Genomic DNA, 20,498 nt, shown 5'->3' on the forward strand with positions numbered 1-20,498 from the left:
TTGATACACTTTTTTTTTAAAGCCAGTAGTATATAGTCAGACGTATATTTTCGGAAGTTTTTGCTGCTTACCTCTTGGGTATGAATTGTAGTATTTTGAAAAAAAAAAAAAAGAATCAATTTAGCTAAGAGCTAATAGCGCCATCTCGAGGGTTGTTTGAAGAAAGTCAATTCGCACTAAAATTCATTCATATGCCCCTTGTACGGGGTACATTGATACGGACCCTGGGGCAGTTTAATACAAGATGCAGTTCTCTGATACAGTAATAAAAACAATACAAACAAGTCTATAGCAATCTTGGAAAGCCTGTTTATTAGAAATTTTTGTTGCAGCTACTCGAAAATAACATTTATTACAAAGAATGCGAATGTTAATAAATTTTGCTTAATCAATTTGTTATAATAGGTAGGTATACATTTTTCTTTGTGATATCGCAGGTTGACTACAAATAGTGAAGTTTATCCTCGAAAAAGGCTGTTTGGTATCCTTTATTTTTATTTTCGCAATTTTCAAAACATTGTAAAACGTATTTTAATGTAACTACCAATAAGAATCGGAATACATTTTTGTAAGCGAAATAGATTTACTCATTCTCGAGCATTCCTCCGGCAAAGCAATTTTTTCAGGCGTGTTAGTTATCTTTTTCATTGGATATAAGGCAGTGGCAGATAACTTACGGCCCGCGGGCCAGTTCGCTCTCTCCTTTCAAGAACGTCATATCTCATAAAACGTGATTTTTCAGGATAAAGATTTTTAAGTTTAAAAGGAATATATCATGTAGTTGAACTATATTTCAAGCTATTGATTGAACTTCTACTTCCGCATAACATATTTTTCTGGAAAAGTTTGTGTTTCTTCTTTGTTTCACTAAGAAGTGTAAAAAGCACACGTTTTATTTATGACGTTCTTGCACTAAATTTCGAAAATACTATTTGAAATATCTCAAAATATGTCATTATTGTTACAAATTGTTCTCTTTACATTGCCGACTAAATTGAAAATCATGCGATCTTGATAAAAAAAAAAAATAAGGATGAAAAATACTCTTCTTTGTGTGTAATAATGTTTTTGGAAAAGTAATACCATTAATCACGAAACGACACAGATGTTTCATGCCTAGCGAATCGATCACAACCCAAAATGTGATTCTTGATAAGAACATTCTGAAACTATTTGAAAATGCAAATACAATATTTTTACTCTGCAGGGGCGAAGTGTAAAGTTATAGAAATGCAGGTCTAGCAAAGATATGCTACTCATGCATAGTACTCCAAAAAAAGGCATAACTCAAAATCGCTAATCTTCGACGAATGACGTTTTTCAAAAGAGAGAGAAATGATACCCATAAAGCAGATCCGTGTGTCTCGTTTCAATTAAAGTTACGAGGCGAACATCACGTTTACGTTTCCATGTAGTTCTTATAACAAACGATCAGTGCCGAGGCGTAGCCGATAACCACTTCTCTACTTTACCGCCACTGAACTTCTTTTACTTTCATGTATTGTCATAGTTTTGCAAATTTGCAGCCAAATAATCAGAAATCGATTCCTTCAGGGTATCCTGGAATGGACTGACTGTTTTGAAAAATTTATAACAAAAAAACGGTCAAAAATAAGAAAAAATCTTGGAAAAAAATTCATATGATGGGCTGTATATTCCCCCCCCCCGGTTAATTCCAAACTTTAGTTCAATATTTTTTCAACAGATGGCGCTTCAGATAGGAAACCCAGACATAAAAAAAAAGAATTGAAATTTGCCGAGTGTAGGCGACGATAGATATTTTGAAAATATTTTGACGCAGTTTTGTTCATTAAAAACATTTTCTTGAAAAGGAATGAAGTAATTTTCTATCTTTCGTTGTTTTAGACGCTTACTATATATATGGAGTGCTATCTATTGGAAAATTTTTGATGTACAATTTTCACCTCTGGGAAGAAAAAAACATACAGCCCAACATATTAATTTTCTGCAGGATTTTTTTTTTTCTAATCAGTATCCGTTTTCCAGTAATAAATTTTGAAAAGTCAATTTATTTCAGGACCCCCTGTAAGAAACAGATTCAAACGTCTCGTTAATAAAATGACCACCTAGAAATGTCATCAATTCTTCGGTTGTGATTTTCTGACGTTTACCTTGTTTTCAAACGTTATCCATGTATTTTTGAACAATCACATTGCTTATCGCTCTCACTTGACTGTTGAATATGACGTGTTTTGATTTTATTTCCCCCCCCCCCCCTTCCTCTGTAGCACCACCGTCGACCCGCCCCTGCCGATGTTGCTCCTCTAGCGAAAATCGTCTCCAAGTTGCATTCTATATCCTACACACGCATACATACAAACACCCAGGGGCGGATACAGGATTTCATTTTAGGGGTGGGGGTCAGGCTTAAGAACGTAGTCTGACGTAGAAAAATGCTCTTCGACGAATAACATCCCCCTCCCTAAACTCTTTAAATATACAACAAAAATCATTGAAATCATAAAAGCTCTTCAAATATGATTACAAAAATCATCGAAATCATTTAAACAGTTTTCTTTAAAATAATTTTTCAGTTTTAGAATGCAAACCGAATTTTCGGAGCCGACAACTCAAATTTTTCGGAAATTTCGGATTACAAAACCACTGGTCGATTCAATATTTGCATATTACTCGATACATATCCATTGTAGAAAATTGGAGGTTGGCGAAGACGTCAAAGTTTCAGAGTCTAATACAGGTAATCCAGATATGTTTCCATAGGTTTTGGGTTCATCAGTTTTTTCAACAATCGAAAGAAAGAAACTACACTGCTTTGAGTGCGTTCAAAAAGTCTAACGAAACTCACTGGATTAACGAACGATAACTCTTCGGTTTTTCGTTACCCGCATTCACTTTTTGAACGGTCAGTTAAAATTAAAGATGGCGGACGTTAGCAGACGACGCATGTCACTGGAATGTTTCATTGTTTTTGTTATAGGTCAAGGGTTCCCAAAGTGGGTGCTGCGGCACCCTGGATTGCCGCAAGGAGGGGCGAGGAGTGCCGCGAGCTGTCCATATTTTCAATATGCGTAAAAATTGAAATAAATTAGGGTGCCGTGATAAAATTGTGATTTGTCAAAGGGGGCCGTGAGTCAGAAAAAAATTGGGAACCCCTGTTATGCAGGGCCCGACTAACTGACTGATTTTTGGGGACCTCTTTGTCTGTCACAGAATTATGAAAATCCTTTATCATGTGCATTCATGCTCTCTAGGCATCTCATAATTGGGACATGGTAAACTTGCTACTGGTAGAAGTAATAAAAATTATCCTATAATATTGTTCATTTCCAACTAAAAAGTTGTTGTTTTTTAATTATTAATTTAAAAATATATCTATTTTTCACCTAGTTGTAATGCTAAGCATAATTCTTTAAATAATTTGGGGCCCTTTAGGAAGATGGGGCCCCAGGCCTAGGCCTAGTTGGCCTGTGCGGTAATCAGGCCCTGGTTATATGTAGCTAACAAACGCAGCATTTTTGAACATGGTTTCCGTCTAATACGGTAGGCTAGTTTACAAGAACTTTATAATGAGGTTTGCACTAACACGACACTCAAATTTAACGTTTCTTGCACGATACTAAATCCAAAAAACACTGATTTAAACTAATAAACTATTTACAAGCACATTCAAAAATAAACTCAGCGCGACTCAAAACGAAACCATCTAAAAATTACAACAGAAAGAAATTATAATCTACACAAACTTTACATAAAAAAGACATTTTGGGGAAACCGGAGCACGATGACTACGTTATTATTTTTTGTTGTTTTCTAATTTAGTTTTAAGGGCAGTAAAATTAATTTTATACGAGCTGTTAGAGTAGTCCTTTGTTGTGTTAAATAAATCAATGTTTCATTTATCAAATAAAAAAAAATCGAGGATACTTTTATTTTTCCATAACCTTAACAAATCGTCATCTTGCCCCAGTACAGGGGCAAGATGACTTTGGCCTTGGGGCAAGATGACAACAATGAAAAAGGTTGAACATATTTTATCATTTGAATATGTTACATAGTTATACAAATTATAACCGTGTTTTTACATCTTACAAATTATTGAATTAAGCATAATGCATTTTAGCGTAATATTGAAGTGTTAAGTTATGCATAACGCAATAGACACAAATAAAAATGCCATTTTTATAATTGGAACATTCCTCATGCCACCACTACTCTTTGGATTCATTCTTCTGTTGGAGGGTCACAATATTCCTCTTTACAAGCAGCACATTTTATACCACCATCCTTTGAACTTGATGCAACTGGGTTGTTGGGCATGCAGTTGTCTAGACTACCAAGGCCTGAGGATTACACATTATATTTCTCAGTTTCATCGTAAACAATATCATAGTCCCCCCAAAACAAGAGAATTATGAGATTCGATCCCACATTTTTCAAACCCTTTAACGGAATTTCCAACTGTAGCTGCTTCAAAGTAAGCGGTACTCAAAAGCTCGTCAATATTTTTGTCTGTGATAGTTTGTCCTAGATTAGTTAGTGACCATCAAGTTGTTACATGCACAGCGAAGGTAGGTTTTTAATGCACCAAGAAATTGCACATTAAGGGGCTCGAGAGGATGCAATGTGAGGGGCGGCAACCCAACCATGATAATGTTTTTTTTTCTCTGTAATGTAAGATAGCATGCAAAGTTATGTGAAATGAGTGGTTGTCAATAATCAACACAGCAGGAGATTTTTTGTTTGGTTTAATTCAGTCACCTAGTCATTTGATCAACAAGTTCATAAATAACCTCTGGTCGCCTGCCTTCAAAAGACACCTCTCTTCATCCAATGCACCGCTTACCCCCAGAGAAGATAGAAGCACAAGGTCGCGCGGACAAACACATAGACAAATAACCGTTTACAGTATTAAATAGAATGGACAACATAGTAACTTTAATAAATTCAGAAACACGGGGCAAGATGACGAGCTCCTCATCTTACCCTGTGTTTCGGCCCGTCATCGTGCCCAAGACTGTCTGTTTAAAAAGATTCGACCTTATTGCCATAAAGGAAGCGATTAATTGACATTTACTCATGGTAATAAATTATATTTAAGCTAAATTACTCATATATCCTAAAGAGACACGATATATCTTATCTGTATCTCTATCAGAGCTTATTTACACATGCGTAAAAAAGTTATAACGTGGCAACGGTTAAAAAAAAATCAGCTCTACAGAACTAACACAGATATGACGATTTCAGCACTTCTATACTTTTTTTGAACGAAAGGCCGATTGGAGAGAAACGGAAAAAAGACATTCGTCATGCCGCCCGGCTCGTCATCTTATCCCGGTATCCCTACACACTCAATTATTTTATCGATTGAAGCGATGCCAGTAGCTTTGGATATGGTTTTATAATAGCTATCGTTGATTAAATTTCTTACATAAAAAAAGATCGGGCGTCAGAAACTTCTTTCATACTTTTCATTATACTGGCTCCTGAGCCCAGCGCCGCAGACTAACTGTCTCAAGAAAAGTTATTTTACTGTCACCATATTTTAAAGACATATGCTATAAATAGAAAAGTGAATTATACTCCCCCCCCAAAAAAAAAATTGAGGACTATTTACTTTACTTATTATGGTTTCGGTCCGTGATTTCTTTTTTTTCAAGCAATCATTTTCACTACTCAATTGCAATGAACCTTAAAAGAAATTACAAAGTATTGTCACAGATTTTAAGGGGGGGCACCCCCCCCTGCCTCGTATCCACTTCTTACGGTTTTGATCAAGTTTTTTATTTTTTCGAGCAAACATTCAAATACTTTTACGGGTTTTGGAGGGGGAGGGGTCAGGACCCCATGACCCCCTTCTTATATCTGCCATTGCACACACCTATACACACGCATACATACGCACACATACCCACAAACTCATGCTTGCACTCAGGCATAAACGCACACGCCTACATACACACACTAGTGATTGCAAAACACATAATTCGAATTCAAGAAGTCAAAATTCAAGTTATTATTATTATTTTTCAATTTTGTTTGTGTTCTGGCCTGTGAGATACCATCTTAATATGATGTTCCGCCCGCGGGTGAAAAAAAGTTTGGATATCACTCGATGAAGTGTAAAATCAACACATGAGAAAACTACTTATGCTGCCAGTATAAAACGCTTAAATCATACTATAAGTTTCAAAACTAATTTCCATAGGTTAACGTAAAATATTTTGACGAATCAAGCGTGATGCTTCTCTTAAATGAAGAGGGGCATCATTGTATTACTGCTAATAGTCCGGTCAATTTAGACAATTGAAATAACAAAAATTCCGGGAAAGCTAAATTTTTGTAGAGACCTTGGGTTTAGCATTACAAATAAAGTGCCAAAAGTCCCCGTCGATCCCATGTGCGCTAAAAAAGTTATTCGGGGTCAAAGGTCAAAATTTTAGGTTTTTTTGGGTTTTTCTCAAAAACGGTAAGTTTTATCGAAAAGTACCTCAGACCAAAGTTGTAGATCTCAAAATTCTCTATAAAAATGGTTCTTATGATTTTTATCTCCAAGACCAAACCATTTCCCAGATATTGCGTACTCTCAAAAGACAGCCAGTCACTTACAGAATCCCCTCTACTCGCATGGCATTGAATAACATCTGGCTATTCTGATCCGTGTGGCGTCGTTCACATACCCAGGGGTGCCCAATCCACTAAGGGCATGGGCGCACCCCTCAATATCGCGGAGCCTCCCCTCAAAAACAAGAGTCCCGCTCCAAAAACTAAAAAAAATACCCCTCAAAACAATCCCCCTAAAAATTTCGATGGCGCAGTCTGGGCCATGACCCCTTCTAGGTGGGCTGACGTACATGTTTCTTTTAGAGTTAAACGTGCAATTCGAGTGAATAAACGTATTTATTACAAGCGTCTACTGTTTGTGTTGATCAATATTTAAGAAAAATGACACAATTTTGCTTTATTTGCAACAAACTTTTGACTGAAGGTGAAACTGTTGTGCTGGGCAGTCGTGGAATGCCAACTTTAATCGGTGCAAGTGTCGGGAGAAGTTACAAGAATGCTGATTATTTAAGAAGTCAAAAGTCCGTTACAATTCGCGTGGATTGCAGAAAATCATATACCCGGAAAAGTTTAATCTCTGCAGCAACGTGAGGATTTAATTCCAAGGCCAAACACTTCAAAAGTAAGTCCTCCTCGCACTGTAGCGCGATTAAGTGAATTTGAATCCAGCTTTTGTTTTCAAAAACGCTGCCTATTTTGTGGCTGTGAAGAGGATGAGGAGGCTGAGAAGAAGAAAGCGCAGAATTATCGCAGAAATATTCATAAAGCAGCGACTAAATCATGCTCAACATTAAAACGAGCAAGGGCAGCTCTTGGTACACCTCCGAACGATCTTTAGCTCATTTTAAAAGGGATTCTTTGAATGCAAGTGTAGAAAATTTAAGAATTTTTCTGCGATAATTCTGCGTTTTGTTCTTCTCAGCCTCTTCATCCGCTTCCTCGCCACAAAATAAGCAGTGTTTTTTACAACAAAAGCTGGATTCATATTCACTTAATACCGGTACTGCTCTTGTACGAGGTGGACTTACTTTTGAAGTACTGGATATGTTCATTAGGGTGGATTGAAAAAATTCAAAATCTGATAAACGCTAAGTAATAACCCGGAAAAGTTGCCTTTTGTAGAGATGTTTGGTTATGCAAAAGGATTTCGACCGCAAAAAATATCTTGAGGCGTCGCTCCGCCTTGAAGTTGATCATAAATGCATAAAAACTAGAAAAAGTTACAATAATTTCATCAAGTATCAAAATTTGATAAATTTGATGTTATCGCTCTTAAGAGCAGGCTCTTTGTGTAGATTACACATTGCATAAGATCATTTAATAATAAACTGTATTTTAAAGTTCCACACATGCGTTAAATCTTGAATTTGACCAATATAGTGTCAGAATTGATTAACACTGTGTTGCTCCGTATCTAGAGAAAAAACATTAGAAGTTATGATTTGTAAAAGTTTGTTTTCATATTAATTAATTCTTACATAGATACGGAAAAAAAGAGCAATAAAAGCATTTCTTATCTAGTAAAAAAAAATGTTAATTCTCCACTTAGCTAATAACTTTGGCTCAAAATGTCAAATTTACCCATGATAGAGAACAAAGGTTAAGTATAAAAATTTTAAAATATAAATGTGGCTTGCAAACAGCCCACATAAGTCACCCTTCAAAACAAAAGACGTTGCTAAAGAAACTTTAATGGGTTTTGAGCCCTCAGACTGTAACAACATTGGTTATAATAAAACATAAGTTTGGCGTGCGAGTTGAACTATTTTGCTTCTCATAATTTTCAGTCTTGATTGAAATTGTGGCTTGATGGTATTGTGGCTTAATATTTCTAGATTCTAATCTGAATCGAATAAATCCATCCCTTTTGATTAGACAACAAACTGTACCTGACACTTCTTTCTCTTATTTTACCTATCGTCTCGCTGCTTTAGTATGACATGTGAGGTTTTGAAAGCCATACTACTCAGTAGGTGCGCCATCAAGCAATTTCTTTCAAAGTTTTATCGAAAGTCCCCTTTTTGAAAGAGGGAGCTGCCGAGTTTTACCAGTTCTGCTTGTCAATGAGCTCATAGTATTCTCTCAGCTTCAAAATTGAAATCTGGAATTATAAATGTTCATTGTCCATCTTCGAACTGGTCGTCGTAATCCGTCTCGAAACAAGTTCTCTGATGGTCATCCGCAATACCTAGTGTTATATTTTTTAGATTCTCAAAGTAACCAGTTTGCAGAACAAGAGCTGATGATCCAAACATAATACGATGACAAGTTTGAAGAATTCGATTGTACAGCGAAAATTTACAATTCCAGATTTCAACTTGAGTTCTTTGATATACAGAAGTGGGAAAACTCAGATCATCTTCTTAAAAAAGGAATATCAGATAAAACTTTAAAAGAAATGGTGCTTGATTGCGTAAATATTGAATTATATTATTTCCAATACCTCATGTTATACTAAAGCAGTGAGACGACGCGCAAAATTAGATGAAGAAGCGTCAACCACAGTTTGTTGTCTAACCAAGAGAGATGGATTTTAGAATCTAGAAATCTTAACTACAATGTTTCACTAAGGCCAAACATTGTCAGGAGTCAAGATAATAATGCGACTCGCCAGCCAAACTAGGTTTTATTGTATGAAATGTGGTTACAGTTTGAGAGCTCAAAAAACATTTAAAGGGGGGGGGGATTGTTATGAGGGGTATTTTTCTCAGTTTTTGGAGGGGGTTTTTGCTTTTGAGGGGGGGGGGGCTCCGCGATATTGAGGGGTGCGCCCATGCCCTTAGTGGGTTGGGCACCCCTGGGTATGTGAACGACGCCACACGGACTAGAATAGCCAGGTGTTATTCAAGGCCATGCGAGTAGAGGGGATTCTGTAAGTGACTGGCTGTCTTTTGAGAGTACGCAATATCTGGGAAATGATTTGGTCTTGGAGATAAAAACCATAAGGACCATTTTTATAGAGAATTTTGAGATCTACAACTTTGGTCTGAGGTACTTTTCGATAAAACTTACCGTTTTTGAGAAAAATCCAAAAAACCTAAAATTTTGACCTTTGACCCCGAATAACTTTTTTAGCGCACATGGGATCGACGGGGACTTTTGGCACTTTATTTGTAATGCTAAACCCAAGGTCTCTACAAAAATTTAGCTTTCCCGGAATTTTTGTTATTTGATCACTATTTTTATGTCTAAATTGATCGGGCTATAAAGATAGAAAATGGAAAAATGCTTAAATTTTTTCGAAACAAGCCCGCTGCTAGCTTTCAAAACAAATGCAGCTGCTATTGTTGCCAGTCAGTTGAAAAATTGCCCCAGTGTGAAGTTCCTTCTTCTTACGTAAATACTGAAAAGAGTTCAAATTTTTTTTTTTTTCAGCAGGCATTCTCTCTACGAATCCCAGATAAAGTTTTTTAAGAAAATGCAGCTCTCTTCGGTGCATAGTTGTGCAGAGAAACAGATCTAAAGAAAAAAATTTAAAAGCCATAAATAAAATAGGAATTATTTTTAATACTTTTTCTATTTTTCCAAAGAAAGCATACACTCGTAAACGGAAACGAAAGAGAGAGGGGGAAGACGAGATCGACTCTTCAATTAGACGGCATTTGTTTAAAAGCATTTTTAGCAAGGAACATAAAAGATCTAAAGACAAATCGATACACTTTTAACTCAATCGAAGAGTTACAGATGGCGCTAGTAGCCCTTTTTTAGTGCAGCAGGATTACTTTCATTACAGAGCAGCGCTTCCCAACATTTTCCCCCTTGTGAACCCCTGTAAAATGACCAAGAAGTTGGAGATCCCTTTGCGCATGACAAAGACAAGAAGTCCCGCCCAGAACTAAACGAGCCTTCTTTCCCGTATACCAATATCGACTTTCTAGTATCTGATCAAAATTCTCGAAATTAGCTAAAATCACAAATTATTTATACTATATTTTTAAAAATATTTTAAGCCGATTTCTAGGGAAAAAAAAATGAACGGACAAATATAGTAGCAGCACTTTTTAAACAAAACAGCAAATACATTTTATTTCACTAAAAATATCTTTAGCCGCTTTCAAAACGAAAGAAAAAATAAATTAATTAAATTAATAAGCTCAATAAAATAAGCACATCATATTAAAAAAGAGTTTGTTTTTTTTCCTGTTGCCAAAAAATAATTTTGAAAATGAATTAATGAAATTTCAAAAATAAAAAAAAACAATAAAATTTCAATTAAAGAAATAATTTTCATTGTCGAAAAAAAATCGTTTGCGCATATCATTAAGTAGAAACATAAAGGACTGCTAATCACAAATTAAAACTTTAGAGTGAAAATAAAAACAAATCATATTAACAATAATTACTTCCCAGTAAATACCATAGCTGTGAAGTCGGAGTTGGGGTCAATATCATTTTGGGATAAAAGAGTCAGATTTGGGAGCCGAAGGTATTTAATATTTAATTCAAAGACTCCGAATTGGAATTGGTCATTTCCCTTAGAGTCTGCAACTCTGCGGACAATATTTGAGGAGTCGGATTTGGACTTGTTTTAGGATTAAGGAATCGGAGTCGGAGTCGAATATCCAAGAGTCGGGTTCAGTCATTTTTCCTCCGTGTAAAAAATTTTGGCCAAACCTACGAAGTCAGAGTCGAAGTCGGGGAGTCGGAGTTAGGTGCCCCAAAATTCTCGGAGTCGGAGTCGGGAGTTTTTCGTCAAGAGTTATTTATAACAAAATTTGTTTGAAGTAAATCCGCCTCAAGTGCGGAATCTACATTGACTTTCAGTTTCCCCGTAGGCACTAATTTTAAGGGATTTGAACTGTTCACAATTGAACGAAAAATTGTTCAAATCAGAAAGATATTTTATGTACGTGTTTTTCACCAAAAACTTTTTCCTACAAGTTTGTAGCAAAGCAAATCGAGCAATGTCGAGTCTTAGTTCGGAATTGCCTTGAATTTCCACGTAGGCGCTAATGTTAAATTTTTTTTGTACTGTTCAAAATTGAACAAAAATTAGTTCAAATCAAAAAGGTAAATATAGGAATGATGTGTCCTCACCGAGATCTTTCGAACAAAAATATTTTTTGCTTAAATCGGACTATTCACTCAAAAGTTTTTAGTGGGGAGGGGGGGGGGGGCAGATAGACAGACCGACAGAAATTTTACCCCCTCTCAATAGCGTACTTTCCAATTTTTCGATATTTATTATTTTTGTTTTTTACGATTTTTCAAGTTGCAGTTACACCTTCTTTCATGCTTTTTTCTTCTTTCCCTGATTCTTACTGGGAAAGTAGGTTTAAACGTAAGTGTTGTGCTTTTGCGCTGTCTTGCTCATCGAAAGTTGAAGCGTGCAGTAAGCGGAAATTCGCTTACTTAAGACTGTCCCATTTTATGAAAAAAACTTCCTTTACCCAATAGATGGCGCAAAATGTTGCACCCTGGTTGTGACGAAAGCATCATGCTCGTTGTACGTTTTAGCCGCAAACTAGTTTTACAACTGACAGGATTTACGCGACATCCAGAAAAGGGGACAAACCGGAATTTGTGTGGAGGAGATATTGTTCTTCAGAGGAGTCAGTGAGGACTGTCTTTCATTGTTCGAAACAGACCCCTCAAGTGCCTTCAGGCATTGACAGCGCGAAGGAATCGGAAAAGCAAACAAAACCGCTGCAGAGAAATGAGATGAGAGCATTTTTGCTTCGATTTGAAGTTTAGATCAGAAATGATTTCGTTATACTAAGGGTTCATCTTTTTAACCGCGGAAACTTCGGTAAATTTATCGCAACATATTTTAGAAATGTCTTCTTTTTGGCTATTAAATCTACTAATAAAAGTTGTCAATCTAATGTATTTTTTTTTTTTAAATATTAATCTTTAGAAGCTTTGTTTTCTTCATGCTGCATTTATAGAAATTGCTAAATAGTAATAGAAAAGACTGGAAAGTTTGTTAAATCAGACTTGGACAGTTTAAAAGAAAATTGTGTTTGAAAGGTCACATTTTTTTAATCTTTACGAGGAATTTTACCTTTTGTTCATGACAAAGGTCCACAAAAATTACCATGGAATTACAGAGAAAACTTGGTGGTACGAATCTTTTAAAATTTTGAAGAAGAAAACATAGTTTTTTACGGCATTTAACAGGGCCCAGTCGTGCAAAGAGGGGGAGGAACAGCCCCCCCCCCCGAGATCGATCTTAGTTTTCGCCTAACTTGGAAATAGTCGGGGGGCTACGGGGGAAGAAACTGCAAATTGTGATAAAATTATGAAACTCGGCATGCTTGTAGACATTGTATAAACAAAAATTTTACAAAGGGGAGGCATTCCAAAATCCCCCCCCCCCCCCCCCCCCGGCTGCCATTTCTGGTCCAGAACCAAAAACGGCGATTCTTTTTAAATTTTCGTTATTATAATTTTTTTAATCATTGGTTGTGTCATTCCATGGATGTTTATTACATTTTTTATTATTTAAAACTCCAAAAAAATCTAATTTCAGAAATAACTTCACAAAAAATGGTTTTTTAAAAATAAAATCAATATTTTTAAATTATGAGTTTTCTGAAGTGAATTTTTCCCCCATAACAGAATTACAGGTTTCTGAGTTTGAAGATACATTACATTTGTGTTATATCAAAGTAGGATTCCAGTTATCCAAACTCTAATTGCCCGAACTGTCCAATTATCCGGTTATGATGCCCCTCGTTTTAAATGACTGAGCACGCATAATTGAAACTATTTGAGAAGGGTATAATAGAATAAGGACTTGAAGAAAAAAGAGAGAAAAAAAATTAATTTTCAGACAACATAATTCTAATAGAAAGAAATTTAAAGTTAATTTTAAATTTCTGTTCATTATTATTATCGCTATTGTTGCTGTTTTTAATTCTCCGTCACCCAATTGATCATCAGTAAGCTTTTTCTCATTTTATAATTAAAAAAAACAAAAACATATATATATATATAAACAAATTCAAGTTTTGGAGCACCGTATCAAAGCTGGTGCTTTTAAAATTAAAGTTTATTAGATCATATATTTCAACTAACTTTAGTATCGTTACTGAAACTTTGAAGGAGTTGATTTTGTGTGTGTGTTATATATAAATATACGTGTACAATATACGAATTTTGTATTAACTTATCCAATTATTTAAGACATTTTTAAACACCCTTTAAACTGTTCCAGACCATTTCTTAACAATATATTACCGTTTCTTGCATAAACAGCTGAATTTTTACCGTATTTTAAAAAAAACAGCAGTATTCAAACGATGCACAATATCAATTATCAATGGGAGAGAGAGACATGAAAAAAAAAAAAAAAAACAGTACGGTACATATACAGTATGCAGTAATAATAAAGCACTACACTGTAATAGTACTATACAGTATTGCTGTGCTATCTTCGATCAGTGGCGGATTTACATTCTTTTCAAGGGGGTGGCGGTTGAAAAACGTGGAAGCCATATTTCTCCCCTCAACCCACTATGTAGGGGGGAGGGAATCAATTGCCCACTTTTAGCCTGTATTTTAAATTTTAATCACCCCCTATCGCCCCTCACAAACTTATCGCTCCCCTCAAGAGTTAAATCTCCCTTTTGGTGGCTATCACCCCCAGGTTTAGAAACCACTGTTCTAAATCATAGCAAAATGTATCATCATACCAGTATAGTGTAGTCCATGGAAGAAAAAGGTTGGAAGATACATATAGAAATATAAAAATTATTAATGTTCAAAAAAGAGGGGAGGGGCGAGCTTCGGTTTCAAATTAAAAAGTGGGTAATGCTGTCCATCTTCGACTACACTGTCTCAACTTAATTTAAAGCAAATTTGTGGAATGTACTTGATTGAAATTAATAGCAAAAGCTAGTAATTCCTTTAATTCTATATTATTGGTTTTCGAAAATGACAGTTACGGAGGGGGCGGTCGTCTCCACCACCCCCCTGGTAAATCCGTCACTGCCTTCGAACCATTTTTTAGAGTTTCAAGCGTTCAAGAATTCCTTATCTTGTCACAAATTTTCACTTTTTCTTTCTATCTTTACAAACATAGCATGAAACAGCGTGCTTTGGTGCAGAATATTTCATCACCTTTCATATTTAGAATTTAAAATATTAAAAGAAAATTGTGGAGTTGTTATTTATACACACTAACAAAGCGATGTTTTGACTAGCGCTGGGTGGGAACTAGAGCAGTTAGTGATGCTAAAAGGATGAAAGTATATTCACGAAACTAATATTTAGTAGTAAATAGCGAAGCCGTCATTTTGCGCCACGATTCCTTTCCAAAAGTTTTCGTGTTGTGGGTGAGAAATTTGCGTTAGCTCTAACATTCGTTACTCGAGAAAAACTCGCGTTATAGGCATTTGGCGTAAGTTGAATCGCTTTGGAGCGGAAGCCGACTGTATATGAGAGATATAAATGTTCAATTTTGATTGGGGAAAATGTAAATTTATCATACATTTCACGACAGTATATTTTTGAGTATTATAGTTTAAAGTTGGTTGTATTCAAAACGTTGATCAGAATAAAACATGCGTCTTGTTTTGCCACAATGACTTGAGCAGAAAACGGACAACCAAGTTAGAAAAGTTACTTATTGGATTTAGTTCAAGCACTTCTCTGCTTCCCAAACGTGATGAAATTTTAACTAAATACTGATTTTTTTCCTTTTGTTTTAGCAAGATTAGTGAACTCCCCCCCCCCCCAACCCTTCGATGATGAGTAGTCATTTGATTGTCATCATTTTTATTTGGAGGAGAATGGAATATATACTATGACTACGAGCATTCTTCGGAAGGGCTAGAGAGGTGAAAACCAGGAAAATATGTAGCAAAAAGAGAGATCCAATGGGGTATTCCCCCAAAAATATTTTAAAAATCAATAAAACGATCTATCCTTTCTGGATTTCGTTTCAAAGTTTATTTCAGGTCCGTCATTTGGGAAATCAGGGTGAGGAGGGGCCATTGGAACTCCCTGCATTTTAGAAATATTTTTAAAAAAAGTAGTCTTTTTGTTCGTATTTTTTGTTTGTTCCTATAAATATTAGGCAAATGTTTGGATAGGTAGCCTCTCCCCCGGAATTTTTCCGGAATTGAAGTTACCAAAACGTATTTTAATCAAGTTTTAGTGATTGGGGGGGGGGAGAAATGATTGGGGGTAATATGAAGGAAACTTTGGAAATTTAAGTTTCAGAAATAGAATAGTAGATTATCTTTGATGGCAAGGCGAAACGATCGGAGACCCTCACCCGGAATTTTTTTTTAAATTTAAATCCTGAAAAGGAATGTTTGTACGGTCTTTAATTATGCAAAAGGAATAGAAGGCACTCCTGTGAAATATTTCCGAAATTGAAAGCTTAAAAATCCATTTCTTTGCTATTTTTAGGGAATGGGATAGGGTTCTAGGAACTTCTCGAAATATTTCCAAAATTAAGTCCTGAAAACGCAATTACATGACATCTTTCAGGATGAGGGTTGGGGTTAAGAGACTGTCTCACAAAAAAATTCGATATTGAAGTTCCAAAAACGAACTTTCAGACAATTTTAGATAATGTTATAGTGAGGTTTTTTTCGACTCTTTCGCGGCAATTTGTAGGGATGCAAGTCCGTAAACCAAAATGTAATAATGCTGAGGGATCATCAGGCTCTTTAAATTCGCCACTACGCTCAAGTATTGATGCTTCTCTAAAATGATTTTTTTCCTCTACATATTTTAGTTTTTAAACTGTTTAATGATATGTTTTTGAATGTGTTCTCTTATAAGAAATTCTTCGCGACTCCCTTGGAAGTCACTACATGCTGGTTGGGAACCGCTGATCTGGAGCATTAGTAATTAACCAAGCTAGTCAATTAATGGTTAAAATATTTTTTTTCTCAATAAAAGTTGTACTATACACATTCATATCTTTAGCATAAAAATGTTTGTAATTACTTTGGTATAAAGAAAAAAAGCTTTAAAACTAGCATTTAACTATGTCATTACTACAGGTAGATCGTGTTTGTTAATTACTGGCGTTGAAGGCATTTTAGATCAATGCATGTAATCGACCAACCTTCAATAACAAACAGCATAAATGGATAGTTATTAAATGCATTTTTTTTCCTTCACTGAGAATAAGCATTGATCAGCATATCTCAGTAAATGAACCTGTAAAATTAAATTTAACCTAGAAAAAGGTGATTCAACATTTTATCTGATAACAATTTGCACCAGTAAGAAAAGTGACTTCCTTGAAAACTTCTAGATGTCTCTGTAAGTATATCGTACGTAACCTTCATAATGGTCAAATCAAAACCCTTGTTACAACTTAGTTCAACTTACTGGCTGATGGTCAGTAACTCGCGGATCACACTATAATACTTCCTGTGCAATTTAAATAAACGCTTATCAATATCATGTTTACTTAATCTGTTACTTTTCCAAGTCTAAAGCTTTAAAGTATAAAATTGAGATGAAGATTTACTTAATCCATTTGCACAAATTTGACATTTTTATGCTTGTATTTGCAATTTATTCCCAGAATTTTAAGCTTTGTCTTAAAATTTTGATACATTCAAATATAAAAACCATTAAACGTTACATAATATACGAAGTACCTACTTTCTAAAAAAGTTTCGTGTCTACAAGGTAATGATTTGAGCCTATTACGCGTACGCACACAATATGTAAAAATCTTTACTTTTCAAGTTCAATTTTTTTTTTTTTGAAAGTTCATATATTATCATACATAATACTTTGCTCTTTGTTATAAAGGGCAAATATATGCACAAAGATGTCACACCTGCGCAAATGGATTGAGCAAGGTTTTTTTAATTAAATAAGAACTATTTTCAGATCATCTTTGTCCTTCGTTAACATTAGAAAATATTAATTACTTCTTGAAAAATAGTTAAAATCGTTGTTGAAATAAAATATCACGAAATTTTAATGATCTCTGTTGCGTCAATTTAGAAAGATATTCATTGCGGATTAGGAAAGATTGTGTGGCGAGCACTCCTAGGCCAACCCTCCAATTCTAGTTCACCCACCTGTTTCTAATAACACGGAAAATACACACGGGGACGTCCTCCCTCCCCCCTTTCTCTTTCCTTGACTACAATCACTGCCGCCTCGAGCCCAAGCTACAAGCACTGACATCCGATACCACTGGCCATCACTTCGGGCACACGCATGGAAAGCCTCACTTTTTCGCAAAAATCTAGTTCATCTGCAAAACTGACTGATGGCGATATTTGTCCGGCGGGATCTCCCCGCGATCACGAACAATTGGTTTTAGAGAAAAAAAAATCTAGACTGATTTATGAAGAATATGAAGGAATGAAACTTGTTACAGAAAGTTTATGGTCCATATGGAATCATTTATTAGCATAAAAATGAGAAAAAAGCCGAGCTATTAATAAAATAGACCTTAATTTTACGTATCCTTACTTATTCGAGTTTTTGACGCCATCTATTGGCACTTTAGGCAACTATAAGATTAGTGGACAGAATCGAGTAAGTTTCAGAACACGTGAGCATTGAAAAATTTTTTAATGATATTTACAAAATATTTCAATTGCAATGCGTCTACATTGTTTCTATGGTTCAGAGAAAAAAATCTCGAATCTCTGTGTTTAGATGATTTTTCATGAATGTGTTTAAGAGAAATATTTCATATTTGACAAAAAGTACTTTTTAATATCATTTTGTGATAAATGTAGGTAACTCAGCAGCAATTTACTTCATGCACGTTGTTTTTTACACATTCATCTGATATAGTAAAAAGTTTCATTGCAATCCGGCGATTAGATTTTTTTTGTCGCTGTTCCCAAAGAGTCAAGTTTAGCATGTTTTTCTACCGGAACAGCAGTAGCTGCGCTATGGTAGCGTACGCTTGTATGAGCCTGGATATACTACACAAGGCTAAATATTTAATCGATTATTTTATACTACTAATACCTTTTTTGTCACATTTCCTGGCTGGTTGTAATATTATTTTTTGAGAAAGAAAAGCTATTTTGCCAATGAGATGGACGCAGTGGGAAAACAAATATTTTCTAAACAGAATAGGGTTTTCACGAGTCTTTTTTTCTGTCTCTAAAAGCACACTGAGATCGGGTGCACTATTTAAAAGTTTCACATCTGTGTCGCTGATTCTGAAATTCGAATAAGCAATAATACTTCAGAACAATGGTTTCCAACCTTTTTCACATAGCGACCCTCATTTGCAATTAGTATCACATTGTATTTCAACCTCCCCCATATGTTCCCAAATATGTATGTTATTATATACACGTTGCGTGTGTTTAAAAAATGGTAAGGACTATAATTTTTAAAATCTATTTTGACATTTTCAAAATTCTCGCACTCAAATATTGATTGAAGAAATATTACGATCTACCGTTCATTTGCGGTTAATACGAAAAAAAATGTTAAATTTTGTAAATTTAGAAAAGTTAGAAAATAATACAATGAACATTATAAAAATAAGAGCTCAATGACAGTTTTAAGAATTTTTTTAAAATCTGCACTTTTATCGCTTAAATTAATCATAATTATGATCGCTTCTGTGGAAAAATATCAATGATACTATTTATTTTCTCATGTAAGAGTTCTAAAATTGTGCATCATTATGCACCGGGTGTTCCAAAAATGAGGACGAACATGAAAAATGAATAATTCGAAAACGAATGAGATAAAAAGATGCGGTTTGCACTAAACGTATAGAAAAGAAGCCGAGTACTGTTTGGCAACGAAAAAGATAGTTCTATTTTCGAGCAACAGATGGCGGTTGTAGAGTTATGTCTCCGTGGCATCCGAAATGAATCAAGTCTCTCCCAAACGTCAATGATTGGCAAGGTGTTCATGTTGTTGCTAAGTTCTCATAACTGCCAGCTTGCCAGCGGCTTTATTAGAATGTTAAAGAGTTGAAGCAGCGCCGGATCAAAGAATTTTCCGAGGTGGGGCAAAACTTCAAACTACCGCCCCCCCCTCCTGCATACAAACACACACACAAACATATATATATATATCCATCTTGCTTTGAATTTTTCTATCAAGTAGAATTTTTGCATTTTTAATAAATTGTAAAGTAGTATAGATTGATAAAAAATTCGTTTTGTACTAAAAATGTCATTATGAAATTTTTTTTTTTTTTTTTTTGCTAAAACGAAGGTATACCGTAACACAAATTTTAGTAAAAAACCTTCTCTCTCTCCCCTTTTTCCGAAAACAAATTCTCGAGTTGATATCAGCGGTTTGGATACAAATGCTTTGCTTTAAATCTTCCAGTTTTCGCCCAATTGTTTTTTCGCTTTAAGGGCACTGGCCACCCTGTAAATCACAGCGTGTATATTCAATCATAAAAAGGGGGTGTCGGAGATTACCTCCCGGCAGTTTTTCGAAATTTAATTTTAAAAAAGCGCAGTTTAGATATACATTTTACTTTTATGGGAGAGGTGGTTCTAGGGAGCCTCCCCCGATAATTTTTCGAAATTAAATTTTCAAAACACAACTGTACAATATTCGATTATGTCCAGGAAATAAAGGTCATGGGGAAAGTTTTCAGGATTGTAGTAAAAAAAAAGGGAAAACAGTTTTATACCATCTATAAACCGGGGGTCCCCCCCCCGATAATTTTTCGGGGGGGGGGGGGGGGGGGGGGGTGAAATCAAGTTTCCAAATTTCAACTGCAAGTGCGCAATTGTGAAGTATTTCTGACTGTGACAGGGAAAGGAAAGTCCGTAAGAACCTCTCTTTCGGAGCACTTTCCTGGAAGTTTTTCGAAATTGCAGCCGTAAATCCTCATGAGTTGGCCATCTTTAAAGACATTAGAGCAAAGGATGGAGTTCGAGAATATTTCCATGGAATTCTTTTCAACCCAAAGTTTTAGAAACTCAATTCCAGACCACTTTTGGGAACGTAAAAATAAGAGTTTCGAGTTTCCTATTCTTTCTCTTTTTTTTTGGCTACGTTCCTATCTTCATTTTTAATTATTG

Source organism: Uloborus diversus, chromosome 8 (assembly GCF_026930045.1).
Source record: "Uloborus diversus isolate 005 chromosome 8, Udiv.v.3.1, whole genome shotgun sequence".
Lineage (NCBI taxonomy): Eukaryota > Metazoa > Arthropoda > Arachnida > Araneae > Uloboridae > Uloborus > Uloborus diversus.